At 52.7% G+C, this 15,878-nt stretch overlaps 2 long non-coding RNA genes across 2 annotated transcripts in view; one reads left to right on the plus strand and one right to left on the minus strand.

The window, feature by feature from the left end:
- LOC123582841 overlaps window positions 1–422 on the minus strand; it is a 40,635-nt gene extending 40,213 nt beyond the window's left edge. Inside the window, exon 1 of the long non-coding RNA XR_006704607.1 lies at window positions 227–422. This is a non-coding gene — a long non-coding RNA (uncharacterized LOC123582841). The remainder of the gene's footprint in view (window positions 1–226) is intronic.
- Window positions 423–11,866: 11,444 nt separating this feature from the next.
- Window positions 11,867–15,312, plus strand: LOC123582842. Its single transcript, XR_006704608.1, has 2 exons — window positions 11,867–13,036; window positions 14,128–15,312. It is a non-coding gene; the product is annotated as an uncharacterized LOC123582842 (long non-coding RNA).
- Window positions 15,313–15,878: the final 566 nt, after the last annotated feature.

Genomic DNA, 15,878 nt, shown 5'->3' on the forward strand with positions numbered 1-15,878 from the left:
TCTTCTCTCACCTCCCCTATGAGTCTTCTCCCTCCCCAGCTCATGGAGTCTTTCTTTAGTTTGGAGGGGGGGGGAGTAGAGGCACATAGGGAGTGAGTAGCAAAGACTGAATTGAAATCCAGGTGTCCAGACATCTAAGACAGGCTCCTCCCAAGCCTGCAGTGAGTGTTCACACAGTAGAATGCATCCTGCCCTGTACAGAAATGCCCTCAGAGCAGAGACTTACCTGCTAGGTGGGGAATACTCGATAAAAGCTGGATGAGGTTGAGACCACCCAGGCAGGAGGTCTGCAGCGCATTCCCACTCTTTGTACACGGTTGAGTCCCCGCTGTGCTCCAGACACCGATCACTCCTTGGCCCATTAGCCAGGGTGCTCTGAGAGATGGGGCTGGGGAAGAGGTGAAGGACAGGAGATGAATGAGTGTGCCCCCAGCATACCACATAGCAAGGCCACCTCACAATGATGTGATGTCAGACGTCATGCTCCGCGCTTTTTTCCATGCATTCTCTTATTGAATCCTCACATCACCTTTTAGAGAACAGAAGAGAAATTCTTCTTCCCTCTCATTTTATAGATGGGGAGATTGAGGCTTCAAGAGATTGAATAACTTGCCCAAGGTCATACAGCAAGGAACGAAAAGCTGGATTCAAAATCAGCTCAAAAGCTGAGCCCCAAACCTGCACCACACACGGCCCCTTCCGCACCTGTTCACTGGTGATGAGACCCAGTTGGCAGATACGGGAAAAGCCCCAAGGAGGAAAGGAACTCACTCGAGTTAGTGTAAGAGCCACACCCAAACCCAGCACTAGAGCCTGGGCTGTGTAACTGCAATACCGCCACTTACCAGAGGCTTCTAGGCTAATGGAAAGACATCCCTCCATTGCTGTCCTGGGGTGGTGGCCACCGGGTAGGCGTAGTGCCTGTCCTGGCCAGCAGAGGTCAGCCTTTCAGGGTCGGCAACAGCAGGGCACGCCCGCCAAGACACTCCTTGGGTGCAGGCAGTGTGCACGCCCCAGCACTGGGGTAAAACCATAGTCCAGCTCCTGACGTTGTGGAGCTACCGGGTGTGCCACGCTGAGAGGACACGGCCAGCCAGAGTGCCACCTACACCTTGCACTTCCTCACTCGACCAGGGAGTAACCCTGCCCAAAGGTCAGCACCTTTACTTCAGAGAGCATGCGCAAAGCCCTGCTCAGGGAACAGCCGCAAGTGGCTCCACCCTCTGGTCTTCGTTGATTGGACCAGAGCTGGACACGTGACACACGCCGGGCCAATCAGCCTTTCTCCTGAGTTTCCAGAGGCACAAAGTCTAGCTCCCAGGAGCCTTAGGTGCTGGTGGCGGTTGCCCGGGCCAGGCTGGTGAAAGGGGGCTGGCTGGCCTGTAGGGACCGTGAGGACACACTTCTCAGCTCACTGGGGAGCAGAGCTAACCAACGGCTTCAGCAGCTGCGCTCTAGGCCTTAAAGACCAGCAAGTCCACCTGCCTCACATTACACGTGCGGAAACCGAGGCTCAGAGCGGGTGACACGGTCAAGGTGAAGGAGGAGGGGGAAGTGGCCGCCTCCACAGTTGGATGTGAACCGGGAAGCCAACAGAATTACGACTAGGAAAGAGGCGTGCGCGCACACGTGCGCACGCACACACACAAACCTTCCTCCGCACACACGGCATGCACACCAACACTAGAGAAGGTTCCCATCACCCTCGCCCGTGATGCCCGCCTCTCCACTGCAGGCTCGCAGCCCAGTCGTGCGTCTGCGGAGGCGGCGCTCCCCACAAGGCGGTGACTGAGCAGGCAGGGCCACAAAGGAGACCCTGTCCTGGGAGGGACAGAGCCCCGCTGCCAGGCACGCTGGCTGGAGGATTCCCCGTTGGCCTTGCCAACTTTCTTACAAGTGCCCTACAGTCAAAAACACTTCCTTTCAGCCTGCCTCGCTCCTTCCCTACCTCCTCCCCCCATCTCCCCACCCTGGATGATCAGCATTGAGCTCTCTCTCTCAGCCTCCCCAGCACCCTGCCCTTCCCCTCACTGATATGTCCTCTAATAAACCTCTTGCACATCTAATCCTGCCTTGGCATCCGCTTCTCAGAGAATTTGGATTAATTCCAGGTCCTTTACCCTGCAGTCACGCTGTGGCTCCTGAAGTTATGAGACATTCATGAGCCACACACCGACTGAGACCGTGGCCCAGCAGGTGCCTGCCTGTCCTCACCATGCCCGGGACCCATTACCCCCTAACACCCAGACTCGGAGCATTCATCCCTCCTGGGATGCAGGCATCACCTCCCCCCTTCAGCGCCTGAAGCCTGTCCTCTCTCAGATAATCCCAGTTCTGAGACTCTTTCCTCACGCAGAGGTGAATGTGTAAGCCTGAGGCAGACTGGAAGGCTAGCAGAAAGAGATAGTTATGTATTAGTTTATGGCTATGTTTTATTATCCAGAAGTTTATCAAGTACCTACTATGTGCAAGGCACAGTGACCACAGAATGGTCCGGAAACTGCACAGGATTTGGAGACACTTGGAAAGCAGGGTCTGAATTTGAGCATTCCCACTCAAAGCTGTATGACCTTGAATGAGTTACTTAGCATCTCTGGTTCCTTGTTTCTACATCTATAAGTGGGTTGTGTGAGAGTTTCGTGTTACAGAGCACAAAAAACTGACAATAGCAGACTTCTACACATAGCCTATTACTTCTGTCTTTGAAGGAAAGAGCCAGGCCAGTGGGGTCGAACCCTCAATATGGGGCATGCAGAAACCAGCCTCCCATACACAGCTCAGCAGCTGGAGCCTGTGTGCTGGGTAGACATGTGCCTTCTGAAGGTCAGGACCCAACAAGAGTCTGACTTAAGGCTCACGTCTTTCTCTCCTACCGCCAGACCTCCTTCCACAAGAGCAGACCCACTGGCTAAGGCCGAGGGCACAAGAGAGGTGGACTCCTCGTGGGAGTCGGGGCACTGCAGAGGACAGCCTGGCTGCCAGTGGGGAGGGCTCAGTGTTGGAAGAAGACATGGAGCCAGTCCTCAGGGAAGGGCTAGAGAGCTGGACATCTTTGACCTGAGTTACCTGGGTAAACTCTCTACATCCCAGGAGACAGGTGTAGACAAAGCTACCAGGATGTTCAGAGGAAGGAGAGCTCAGACCCAAGTGGAAAAATCCAGGAATTCTTCCTGGAGGAGGTAGCATGTGGCAACTTTGGAAAGATGCACTGGGGACTAAAGGAGAGGGTAGGACACTCTGGGGAAAAGAACCGACATAAGGAGAGGATAGGACATGGGAAAGGATGACATAGGTCACCTGGAGTGGGACAGGAAAGAAAGAAAAGAGTAAAAACTGAGGCCATATGAGCAACCAAGCAGGGACCTTATGCCCTGCGCTGGCCAGGAGTTTGATATTTACTCTGTTTAACAGAGGGGCCACAGGATGAGATTTTGAGCAGAGGAGTAGTGCTCTCCACATGTATTAGCAAGAAGCGTGGCCCAGGAAATTCTGCAGGCCCAGGTGTCCCAGGCAGGCCCCAGGAAGGTTTGGGCCGACCTTGCCTTTGTTTTAAATGGCCCCACCTCCCTGTCTGCGATTTTATCAGGGGCTGAGAGTCAGGGAAGATCTGCATTCTCTGTATCACAAGCCTGTCACACATGCTCTGTGATCCACTCCCAACACACAGGCACACTCACACAGACATCCACACAAACGCACTCTTCAGAGAGCCAGGCAGGGAGCCAAGCCTGTTCCCCGCGTGCATGGACAACGATGGCCACCAGAGGGCGCCTCTGGCATCCCAGCAAAGAGCCTGAGACTGGGCTTCACCAGCCCCAGGCTGAAGGGGCCTTATAGACCAACAAGTCCTCCTGTCTCATTTTACATGTGGGGAAACCGAGGCTCAGACAGCGCGGCGGGGACATAGTCAAGGTGAAAGGAGGAGAGAGTAGCCACCTCAACAACTGGATGTGAACAGATGGCCCTTAAACTGCAATTTGCAAGCCGACAGAATTAAGACAGAGAGAAGCACCCCCTGCCCCCACCAGCGCACATAGATTCTCACGGCCACTAATCCGGAAAGGGTTTCCCTCAGCACCTGTCTCAACGCCTGCGTGGCCACCGTTAGACGGTCCCTCTTTTAGATTAAAATACCCATGTCCTGCCAATCTCTGTATAAATGTATACGCCCCTCTAAGGGTGACAGATGGCATCCTTGGGCCCTGAAGTGGGAGGTCTGCCCTGGATCCTGGGGTCCTGGCTGCAGCCCTGGGGACCCACTGCAACCTAGGAGTGGGAAGGTCCACCTCCCCCTCTCAGGATGTTGCCTTGCTTCTCCCCTTTTCTGGACCACCCCGTCTCTACCTCTCCTGGTAATGAGATCCCATTCACCCTTCAACTTTTTCTGTAGCTCCCGCTGGAAACCTTCATATGTCTCTCCACCCTCTTCTCCATTGCTCTCGGGACCCACCTCTGCCAGGCCTCTACCCACCCCAATTCAGATGTGTCCCTGTTCTCGTGTTTCAGCCTCTAGCAGCCCCTCAAGGGCCGGGACTGTGAGTCCCTCATCGGCATTCCTGGTGCCCGCTCAGATCCTCCCCGGACCCCCCACCGCCAGCTGCTTCTCCCCACGGCTCTTTGATGGAGGGGGACAGCATGGTCCCCCTGAAATCAGGAGACCTGTTTTAGTCGCTGCTCCGCCACCAGCTGGTATGGTTAAATCCCACCCCCACCCCCATCTCTGAGGTCCTCCTACACTCATTCTGCCCATGAGAGGAATTGGCCTAGACACGTCTGGGATCCCTTCACACTCCTATGTTCTGAGTGAATCTAAGGTTTAACTTACAGTGGCCCTTCAGAGAAATTTCAGGTCCTCCTGGCAGAAAATTTCCAAGGCCTAGAGTGTGGACCTCCCACCATTGTGGGACTGCCAACTCCCATTCCTTGGACTATCTTCTATAAACAGCAGGGGACAGGAGCTCCTCAGTATGTGGGAGAGAGAATTACACACATGTGTTTGGACTAGTGCAGCAATGAGGCTGCCGGTGCAGATAGTGCTCTCAAATTCAGACCACAAAGGGTAGAGGTGTTCCTTTCCAAGGATTCCTAATTTTTCAATGCTTGGAAAGCCTTTGAGATGCTATAGAATCTGCTTTAATGCTGGACCTTGAATGGTAACAGGCAAGAGTCCTCAAATTTCACTTCTCAGCATCTGTGCCTCAGACTGGCTTGGCCTTTAAAGCCCCAAACATTCATGTTACCCAAGCCCCCAACTCTTTCTGGACCTTCCTGGGCTCCTCCCTCTTGGCAGAAGCACTGAGTGTCGTGGTCACCGTCTTTTAATAAATAAACACAGGGCAGGCTGCTGCTGAAATCTGTGCTCTGGCTGGAAACTTGAATGGGCCTGGAACTTTCCAGTCTGTGTCTGCAAGGGGCTGGGTTAAGGAGTGTGTGTGTGTGGTTGGGGGGGTGTTGCTCAGGAGATCTGCCTGTCACCAGCCTGAGGGTCAGCATCTGGGAGGCCTCGAGGAGAAGATTTGGAGGCAAACAGAGGTGGGTCTGGTCTCAACTTCCTGGGGCTTCTTTAGGCTGCCTTGCAGGACAGCTAGGCGGGAATGCCCAGGCGTGCTGGCTGCCCAAACCCCAAATTCTTCCTCCTCCTGCTCGTCTTCACCTCCCCTCCCTTTAAGCAACAGATGTTCTTAGGTAGGGCAGGTCAGCCCAGGGCATGCATGGAGTGCCGGCCTGGGAGTCAGGAGGTACAAAGCTGGTTCCCACCCCGTCATCAGACCAGTCGCTTTCCTCTCCTGGGCCACAATTACCCCGTTGGTAAAATTGAGACAAGGATTGCTGCCCCACCCAGCACATAGGAACTCCCAGGCTCTTTCAGGCCTCTGAGCCTTTGCAGGTGCTGTTCCCCCTGCGTGGACTCCCCTTTCCCCAGGCTTCCGGTGGCCAACACCTGCTGTGCTAACTTTTGGGTCCTCAGTACAATTTGCTCACTCTGTCACCCTTGTGCTCAGTTTGAGCGCGGGGGTGCAGCAACCTCTCGGAGCCTTCCCCCCCCCCCAAAACTGCTCTGGGTGGAGAGGTTTACTGTAGAGTTATTTGCAATAGAATAAGATTAGGTTTTAAATGTCCACAACTAGGAAATGGTAATAACAATAATGACGATGTCTAACACTCACTGAGTGCTTGCCGCGCATAGAATGACAATGAACCCTCGCAGGGAACTTACGAAGTAGGCAGGGGGCACTTCACCACTCCTCCGCTTTACAGATGAGGACACAAAGGAAGAGGCTTAGCGAAGCTAGGACATGATACATTCATTTCACGGCATATTGTGTGATCATTTAAAATTACGACGATGGGTTGGTTCAATGCCGTGAGGAAATATGTATGCTATAATGTTAAGGGGGGTACATGTATATGTATGTAAAAATACACATATAGATATGTAGACAATAGATATATAAAAATAAAATGTAAATTAAAGAAGAAAGGTGAATGGAAAGACACCAAAGCGTTCACAGTGGTTTCCTCTGGGTCACAGGTTATTTCTGTTTTCTTCTTCGTATCTCCCTGTAATTTCCACATTTTCTACAATAAGCAGACGTTCTTTTAAATTGTGAAACGAGGGACGCCCGGGTGGCTCAACGGTGAGCGTCCGACTGTTGATTTCGGCTCAGGTCATGGTCTCCTGGTTGGTGAGATCGAGCCCCGCATGGGGCTCTGCGCTAACAGCGTGAGGAGCCTACGTGGGGTTCTCTCTCTCCCTCCCTCTCTCTCTCTCTGCCCCTCCCCCACTCATGCGTGTGCATTCTCTCTTCCTCTCTAAGTAAATAAACATTTAAAAAGTAAAATAAAATAAATCATGAAATGAAACAGGCAACATATATTGTCTGGGAGCACTTTAAAGACTAGCACTTCTGACCTGAATTGGATCTGAAGAGAAGGCAAAGGACAAAGAAACTTTGATCCTAGAGGTGCTTTTCCAAGCCCCTCTCTGACTTGGTTTCCCAGGCCGAAGACAATTTTATCCTCACAAGATTCATTGATTCATTCATTCATTCATTCCCTCACTCTTCACTTCCTCATCCATCTGGGGCTCGGCTCGTAGGGAGAGATACAAAGATAATCAGGCTCATTCCTGGGCCTTGCTGAGCTCAGACTGGGAGATGTGAATGGCCTGAGAGGGGCAAGACAGGGGAAGGGTGGTCACTGGGCAGCAGAACAGGGGGCAGGGGGGCAGGAAAGACAGCACAGGGAGGGGTTGGGGTAGAGAGCGTCCAAGATCAGAACCAGGTTCTAGCTTGGGCAGCACGTGATGGTGGGGCAACCTTCAGGGACACTCTAGTCACAGCTGGATCTCCAGCTGGATCTCATTCAGATGAATGAGCCACTGGGCTTGAGATGAATAAATGAATGAATGAATGAATGAATGAACAAAAAAGACGAATGACCAACTGAGGAAATACCTGAACCTTTATCACAGACAAGGGATTAATGTCTCCAATTTATAAAGAACTTCTGAAAGCAGAAAGGAGAGAACCGACGACCTCTTAGAAAAACGGGCTAAAAATACTAGCGAACAGTCCACGGGAACAGAGAGCGCAAATGGCCCTGAACCGTATGAAGGATGATTAACATGCTCACATAAAAGAAATGCAAATTGAAACTACTCCGAGATACCACGTCCCACCTATCAGATTGGCAAAAATCCAGAAGTTTGGCAGCGCGTTCTGCAGGGGAGGCTGCGGGGAAACCACGCCTCTCCGACGCAGCTGGTGGGAGCCTGCCGTGGGGGGTAATCCCTCTGCAGGGGCATTTGGCAAAAGCGAGCGACACTGCGTGCATTGAGCCTGTGACTCAGGAATCCCAAGGCTGTAAATCAACTCTGGCAGGTGTCCTGAAAGACGCAAGCAGAAGGCTGTTTACCGCGGTTCTATTCGTAACGGCAAAAGACAGGAAGCGAGGAAGATGTCCCTCGGCGGAGGACTGTGGTCATCAGCCCAGTGGAGGAGTCTGGCTGTGAAGAAGCACAAGGGCGATGCAGACGGACACCTGCGGGCGAGATCGCGGGCAAGATGCACCGTGAACGAAGCAAGGTGGATGAAAGTGTGCCTGTGTGTTAATGTATTAACATTCATCTGAGAAAAGGAGGGAGGGATGTGAATATATATGTATAGACACACATACGATATACAATATGCACGTAGACATCAATGTAAGGAAAAAAGCATAATTAACATATATATATGACATTCTTTTAAAAAAAATTTTTTTTGATGTTTATTTTTGAGAGAGAGAGAGAGAGACAGAGCATGAGCAGGGGAGGGGCAGAGAGAGGGAGACACAGAATCCGAAGCAGGCTCCAGGCTCTGAGCTGTCAGCACAGAGCCGGACGCGGGGCTCGAACTCACGGACCGTGAGATCATGACCTGAGCCGAAGTCGGACGCTCAACCGACTGAGCCACCCAGGCGCCCCTAAAAATTATGACATTCTTAAGGCAAAATCGGGGCAACGTGCGCGCTGGCTAGATATTTGAGGATATTAAGTATGATGATGTTAGGTGTGATAGGGTATCTCGGCTTTAAAGAAAAAGAATCCTTATCTTTTAGAGACAATGTTGAACATTGTGAATAAAACAATAAGACATCTGGAATTTGCTTCAGATATCATTTGGTCAGTGTTGGGCAGAGCCGAGAGCCGCCTCCCCCTCCCCATTGACTGAGGTGCTGCTCTGAGGGTCCTGATCCCAGTGTGTGGGGGGACGGGGACATAGAACCTTCCCTGGAGAACCTTTAACCTAATCGCACTCCAAAGAGTTCCCTGGTGGTGGAAACCCAGACTCATTCTTGTGGGTCTTAAGCTTGACCACCTCTGTAATGTTCTAGCTGAGCCTCTCTAAAGTCCTCGTTTCTTGAAGATAAAGTCACAAAAAGCAAATGTGTTTAAACTATGGCTATGTGGAGGAAGGAGAGACAAGGTGGGTCCAAACTTGTGAGGGGAAGGCCCAGATGGGGAAATGGACGGAGGTTTGGGGTTACAAAGGGGGAAAACACTTTTCAAGAAAAACTTTCTCAACGACCCAGCAGGGCGATTCAATGGCATTGACAGACTGTAGGGGGCGCTAGAAGAACATAAGCATCCATGGGTGGCAGCAACAGAGCAACTCAAGCCTCGGGGAAGATTTTGGAAGTTCTGAAATTCTCCCAAAGACATGTACGACACTTCATCTGTAAAAGCCAAACGGTGGCCATACCTCCCTCCCGCGGTTATTAGAAAGCGTGATCACATAGATGAAGCAATACAAAGGAGTTACGTGCCAAAAAGAAGCCAGGACAACCAAATATCAGTGGGTCGTTAGACATGTCTCTGTGCTAAGCCCGCTCTTACAATGTAGAAGAAGGGGCACTCGGGTTCAGAGAACTCTCATTTCAATTCTGTCTGCACTACTGCAGGGCTGTGTGGCCTTGGGTAGGTCACGAGTGCCAGTTTCCACATCTGCAAAATGGGCACAGCACCTCACGCTGTTGCTGAGGATTCAAGGAGAGAAATTTGTTGATGTGTCTGATACCCCCTAAGCACAGGCCTTGGGAGGGCTCGGTGAGAGAAAGAGAACTGGACAGGAAGGTGAGCTGGCCTCTGGGTCCCATGGTGGGAAAGCTGCCAGGAGCTCCAGGCTTTGGGGGGGACTCTGAGAGAGCAGACTGACTACAGTCTGGATTATGTTGGCAGAGTTGGGCCTCAACCCCGGGTTGGCGCAGTGCTCAAAAACCATGGGCACCAGTGCTTGGCATTGGCCTGGTTATGCTTCCTATAAACTAGGGGACCCTAGTCAAGTGGTTTTCTCTATACCTCGCTTTCCTCTTCCATAAAGTGGGGGATACTATGCCTGTCTCATAGGGTTCAATGTGTGTCTGCAGCTGGGTCAGTAGTTAGCATGTTCCCAGCAGCCTCTCCCCAAGTCCAGCTTTGCCCCCCCAGTGCCTCCCACTGCAGGGAGACTTTGGGAGTACAGTGGGTCCTACATCCTACATAATGTATTAGTTCCTTTCTCCAGGCCAGGGAGGGGAAGGGACCTAACCAAAGTCTCCCAGGAAACTGGAGGCAGAGCCAGGCTGCTTCCTGGAGGGGGTGGCATTCTGGAAAGCAAAGAGCGTCCTTGCACTTATTAGGGATTTGGTGTCTGCGTCGTGTCCTTGAACCTCATTCTAGGACTTCCAGTATGTTTCCCTTACCTTCACCTACAGCGCCTGCATTTCCTGAGTTCCCAGGGAGTAGTGTCTTTGAGGACGTGGGGAGCCTTTATGCCAGACACAGGACAGTCCTGTCATCAAGGGAACAAAAAAGGGGAAGCTTCAGGCTGTGGCAAGGTCTGGGAGAAAGCAGGAGCTTCTAATGGAAAGTCAAGGCCAGTGTCCCAAGACCCCAACCTGAGGAGCATCCTGCTAGGAGAGTGCACAGACCCTCAGAAGACTCATCCCAGGGGAGGAAAGGCTAGAAAGCTTTAGGAGAAATCATCCTAAGATCAGGGAACCGACCGCACAGCAATGGGTCCAATAGGGTCAGGGGCCCTCCTCTCTTAAAAGAGCTGCTTGGGGCGCCTGGGTGGCTCAGTCGAATTAAGCGTCCAACTTCGGCTCAGGTCATGATCTCACAGTTGGTGAGTTCGAGCCCCGCGTTGGGCTCTGTGCTGACAGCTCAGAGCCTGGAGCCTGCTTCAGATTCTGTCTCTCTCTCTCTCTCTCTCTCTCTGGCCCTCCCCCACTTGCGCTCTGTCTCTCTCTGAAATAAACATTAAAACAAACAAAAAAAGAGCTGCTTGAAGTCTTTGGGTAAATTCCTGGTGGCTGCAGCTTCAAAATACCTTTCAGTGACACTGACATATTTATGGGTGAGATAATATGATATCTGGAATTTGGTTGGAAAGAATCCATTTGCCAGGAGGGCTGAAAGGTTTTTCATGAAACAAAATGGGCCATGAGCGAATGATGCTTGAAGAGGGTGATGGGGACATGGGAGTTCCTTGTACTACTCTCTTTACTTTTGTACACTTTTGACGTTTTCCATAACAAAACGTTCAGATGTCCAGAATCAGCCATTTCTCTCCAACTTGACGCTCACTGCCCTGGTACCCTGGCCTGGATGGCTGTGATAACCTCACAGGTCAGCCCCCTTTTTCGCGGTGCCCCTCCAGCCTATTCTCAACACGGCCACCAGAGGGAGCCTGCCACACCGTGAGAGTCCCCAGCTCAAACCCTCCAGTGTGGCCCCATCTCACTCAAAGTACCAGCCCCCAACTGGGCACTCCATCTGCCCCGTGTTACTTCTCAGGCTCTTCTCCAGCCGTGGTGGACTGTCTTCAAGTCTCCCACAGTCTCCTCCATGACCCTTAGGGCCCTATGTGCTGGGAGTGTCGGGGGGAGGTCTGACTTGACCAGACCTCATCCACCCCTCGCCATACTGAAACTTTATAATATTGCATGGCACATAATTTTACTTAATACAATTTATTTGTTGTTTATCTGAAACTGAAGCTTAACTGGACATCCTGTTTTAGATCAGGCAACCCATCCTTAACAGTCAATGAGCTCCTACAAAAGAACTATATCATCATCTTAACATCCCCAATGCCCAGCACACAAAAGAAGGTGACCCTCCTAGCAGTCACTAAAAAAGCTCCCTCTGGGCTGATGCAACCCCTTGGCCAGTTGCGAGGATTTCAGGTCTGCTTTCTTCAGTGGCAAAGTGTCCTTTTGTAGTGCACAACCTGCCCAACCGTTCATGGCAGTGTCACCAGAGGCCAGAGAGGCAGGTGCTTCTGGAACAACAGGCTGAACCCACCCTCCCAGCTTCTTCTCTCCCCAGCAGTGGGCAGGGACTGGGAGAGAGTGACCATGCCAAGGTCTAGACTAGCAGCCCCTCTGGGTGTTTTTGGATTTGGGCCCATCTGAGATGGTCTGAATCCTCACAGCACCCCGTGCGGGTGGGTAAAGGGGGCCCATGCCAGGCGCCAGCTGCCCCCATGGCCTGAGGGTGCCCACTTGAACCATTCCAAGTAAACATTTGACCAGCCCGGCCCCGGCCATCATCCCACGCCAACACTTGGCCCTTGTTCCCAGACAGGCCCCTCTGTGTCCCGTCCTTTGTGGCTGACATTTCAGCTGGGCCCTGGAGGGGCTGGGGTGACCCCGTGCCCCATCCGCATTCTGCAGAAAGGCCCTAGAGAGGTGGTCCCTGTGAGGCAGGCACTCGGCGGGGGAGTCCCAGCAGACGAGCCGTCGCCAGGCTGGGCCAGCCACCCCCTTGAATGCCCCACGTGGGCCGCAGGCCTGTGGAGCCCATGGGGCCGCCAGGCCTGTGGAGCCATGGGGCCGCCAGCTGACTCGGCTGCTTTGTTCCAGGCCTGGAGTGGTCTGAGCACAGCTGAGGACTGTGGCTCCTTCTTTGCTGAGAAGCCGCAGATAACGCAGGCGACAGGGCCTGATAAAGCGTCTGTCAGAGGCTTCCTCCCAGACAGGCCCCGCTGTTCCCGCCGGCCCCAAGGGCCCCTGTAGCCCAAGCCTGTCTCCAGAGGTCAGCCCCTCTCTGGGGTCTCAGCCTTCCTGCCAGAGGCTGAGGAACAGGCTGGCAGACCCCTCCCCACTCATATCTTCAGTCTGACTCTCGAAAGTTCCTAAGGCCTCTGGGCCCAAGAACAGAATAAATTAATCCTCTCTGATTTATTCCCATGAAGAGAATGTCAAGGAATGTGACTCTCTCAATGGAATTCCAGACTGTGGCTCCTGGGGATATAGGGGGGATGGGGTTGGGGGGGGGCACTGGAATCTCTTCCTAGAGCCCTTCAAATGACATCCTGGGTCATCTCTTTCATGTCACAAAAGTCCACTCTATGACAGGCTGTATGATGGGTGTAGGGGGCACAGGAGTAAAGACATGGCTCGTGACCATAGGAGCTTCCAGAAAGAGGGTACAGGAAGATCCACCCCACGCTGACCTGATGTGGGCCTGCACCCCAGGCCTACAATGGAGCCTGGCCTGGAGTAGGAGGTGTATAAGGGGGCACCTAGGCAGCCTTAGGGGTATTGGGGTCCTGAGGTGAGACTCGATGTTGAAGGGCAGGAGAGTGGAGACCCGAGGCGCCCATGAGCAAGGAGTCTCCAGTCCTATGGAGGCCCTGCCCTGGGGAGGATCAGGTGATGGGGTTCACAGTACCCGGCACAGTACCTGGCAGATGGGGTTCACAGTACCCACTCCATGCCAAGCTGATAACAAAAGTACTTCCCCATTAATAATACAGAGTCCTTCCTCTTCAGAGCAGGAGGTCACACAAGAGGCCGCTCCTAGCTTTTGCTCAGGAGGAGCCCGGTCCCCATGAGCATGAGAGGGAAGCTTGGCTGGTGGCGCAGGTGGCCCAGGCGTTCAGCCTCCCGTCCTTGTCTCTGCTTGCCTGGCTCGGCTGCAGACTTCCTGTGTGGCTTTGGAGAAGTCAATTGCCCTCTCTGGGCTTGGCGCAGGGTGGAAGGGTGGGAGTGGGGTAGCCGTCCCCAGCCAGTTGATCCTGGGGGCACTTGGATGTGGGTGAATGGGATATAGGGGGCTGGGGCCCTGCCACTACCTTGCAGGGTGGCCCTGGTGTCCTCGTGCCCTGCTCTGGGGACTCTTGCTCATCTCAAAGGGAGGGGGGAGCTCTCAATGCTGTGTCACAGGCTCCAGGCCTGGAAAGCCGAGCATTTCTCACTCCGAGTCTCTACCACACAATAAACCTGGGGACCTGACCTGCAGCTAGTTGCCACATTCCATAACGATAAAGACTATCGTTTTCTCGTCGTGAAGCAAAGCAACAGAAAAAAACAAACTAAAAGGCAAAAAGCAAAAAGAATTGCAATCCCATTTTGTTTCTCAGCTGTACCCCACAGCATCATCCGGCCCTAAGGGACGTTTGGTCCCTGGTAGGACAGACGAGGCAGGGACCTGGGCACCAGAGGGCATTCCTTGTCCTGCAGAAAGCACTGGGGAAGTAGGGAATGTTCCCCGGCGCCTATCCTGAGACAGGCATGACTACATTCTCGCTCTCTTGCCCTTCACCGGCTCTCTAGGCGGTATAGGACTTTTTTCTTTTTACCTTTTTATTGAAATAGAATATACATATAGCACCACGCACACCGACCTCAAATTCTTCACGGAACCCGAGTTCAATGAACTTTTCCATACGCATAAACCTGTGGGACACCAACCAGATCATGATGCAAAACACTTCCACCATGCTAGAAGTTTCCCTGAAGCTCCCTTGCAGTCAGCATCCCGCACGGGTAACTGCCATCCCAGCCTCTCTCACTGAAGATTGGCTCCGCCTGTTCCTGAACTTACTAACGGAGTAACATGTACTCGTTCTTTGCGCCTGGCTTCTCTCACCCAACGAAATGCCAGATTCATCCACGTTGTGGCATCTATCGATGGTTTACATTGTTGTTGTGGGATGTGCCAGGGCACAATGATACCATACCTTTTCCGGCCACTCTTCTACGGAGGGACATTGGGGCTGATTCCATTTGGGGCTATTGTGACCAACCCCTAGGAACTCCTAGTGCCTTTAGGACACATGCGTTTATTTCCCTTGGCTATGTACCTAGGAGTGTGCCTGCTAGGTCAGAGGGTGGGCATATACTTGTTGTCACAGCTATTTAGACGGTAGGTATATGGAGTCCCATTTTACAGATGGGGAGATGGAGGTTCAGAGAATTTAAGCAGCTGATCCAAGCTCGTGCAATTGCTAAGTAGTGAGGACTGGTCTGGAATCCGGAGGTTGTTCTGACTCCAAATTCTTTTTCAGGAGAGGTCAGCGTTCCTGCCAATCTTTCCAGTTCTGCTTTCTAGAACAGGTAAAGGAGGTGCCAGGGTGGAGGGAACCAAATAGAAGGGGAGAGAAAAGGGTGACTCTGATGGGCTACTTTGTAAATGGCTGCTGGGGATGTCCAGGCTGCCTTGGGAGGGCACAGCTCCACCCCGAGGCAGACACAGAATAAGTGGGGCGACTGTGGAGTCACAAAGGCGGCCACAGCCCACCCCCTCTGCTCCCCAGTCTCATTGCCTCCCTCTCCCTCCCCATCACTCAGCCGCATGGTATTCCTTGCTCTTTCCTGAAAATGCCAAGCATACCCTGCTTCGCGGCCTTTCCACCTCAGCTCCCTCTTTCAGAACCGGACGACCGCATGGCGCATCCCCCCCTTGGTTGTGGTCTCTGCTCAGTCACCCAACCTAAGAGAGCGCCCCCATCACAGGCTGTCCCCTTTTTTAAACTCTATCTTAGCTCCCATCTGACCTAACAGCTTGTGTATATTTGCTTTTTGGGGCCTGCCTTCCATCATAGAATGTGAGCTCTATGAGAGAGCCAGGCCTCACCACCTTGTTTTCTGCTCTACCTTCAATGTGCTGAACAGTCCCGGCACCCAAAAGGCTCTCTGGAAATACTTAGCGAATGAATGAATGAATGAATGAATGAGAAGCCACTAGTGGAGCAGCTAGTGGCAAAAATCGCAGGCCGAGAGGGTATTGTGGGTGCAGACGCAGAGGCTGATGTGCAAGTTCTGAGATAAGGCTCCCAACAGGGCATTGGTCAAGAACCCGTGAGCAGGGTGAGGCAGAACCCAGTCCGATCATGGTGACCTCCAGACACTGCCGTGGCCCAACCGTCAAAGCAAGTTCTCACGCGAGCCAGATGGACAAGGGCAACAACAGTGTGCATCTGGGCACCTTCTGGGTGCAGAATAAGGAGAATTTAGGATCCTTGGGTGAGGAGCAGGTGCCAATGGCCACAGACCTCCTCAAATGCCTTTTTCATTGTGGGGGTTCAGGGATCATCTTTAAAACAGGTGGGGATGGGAATGATACG

Source organism: Leopardus geoffroyi, chromosome B3 (genome assembly GCF_018350155.1).
Source record: "Leopardus geoffroyi isolate Oge1 chromosome B3, O.geoffroyi_Oge1_pat1.0, whole genome shotgun sequence".
Lineage (NCBI taxonomy): Eukaryota > Metazoa > Chordata > Mammalia > Carnivora > Felidae > Leopardus > Leopardus geoffroyi.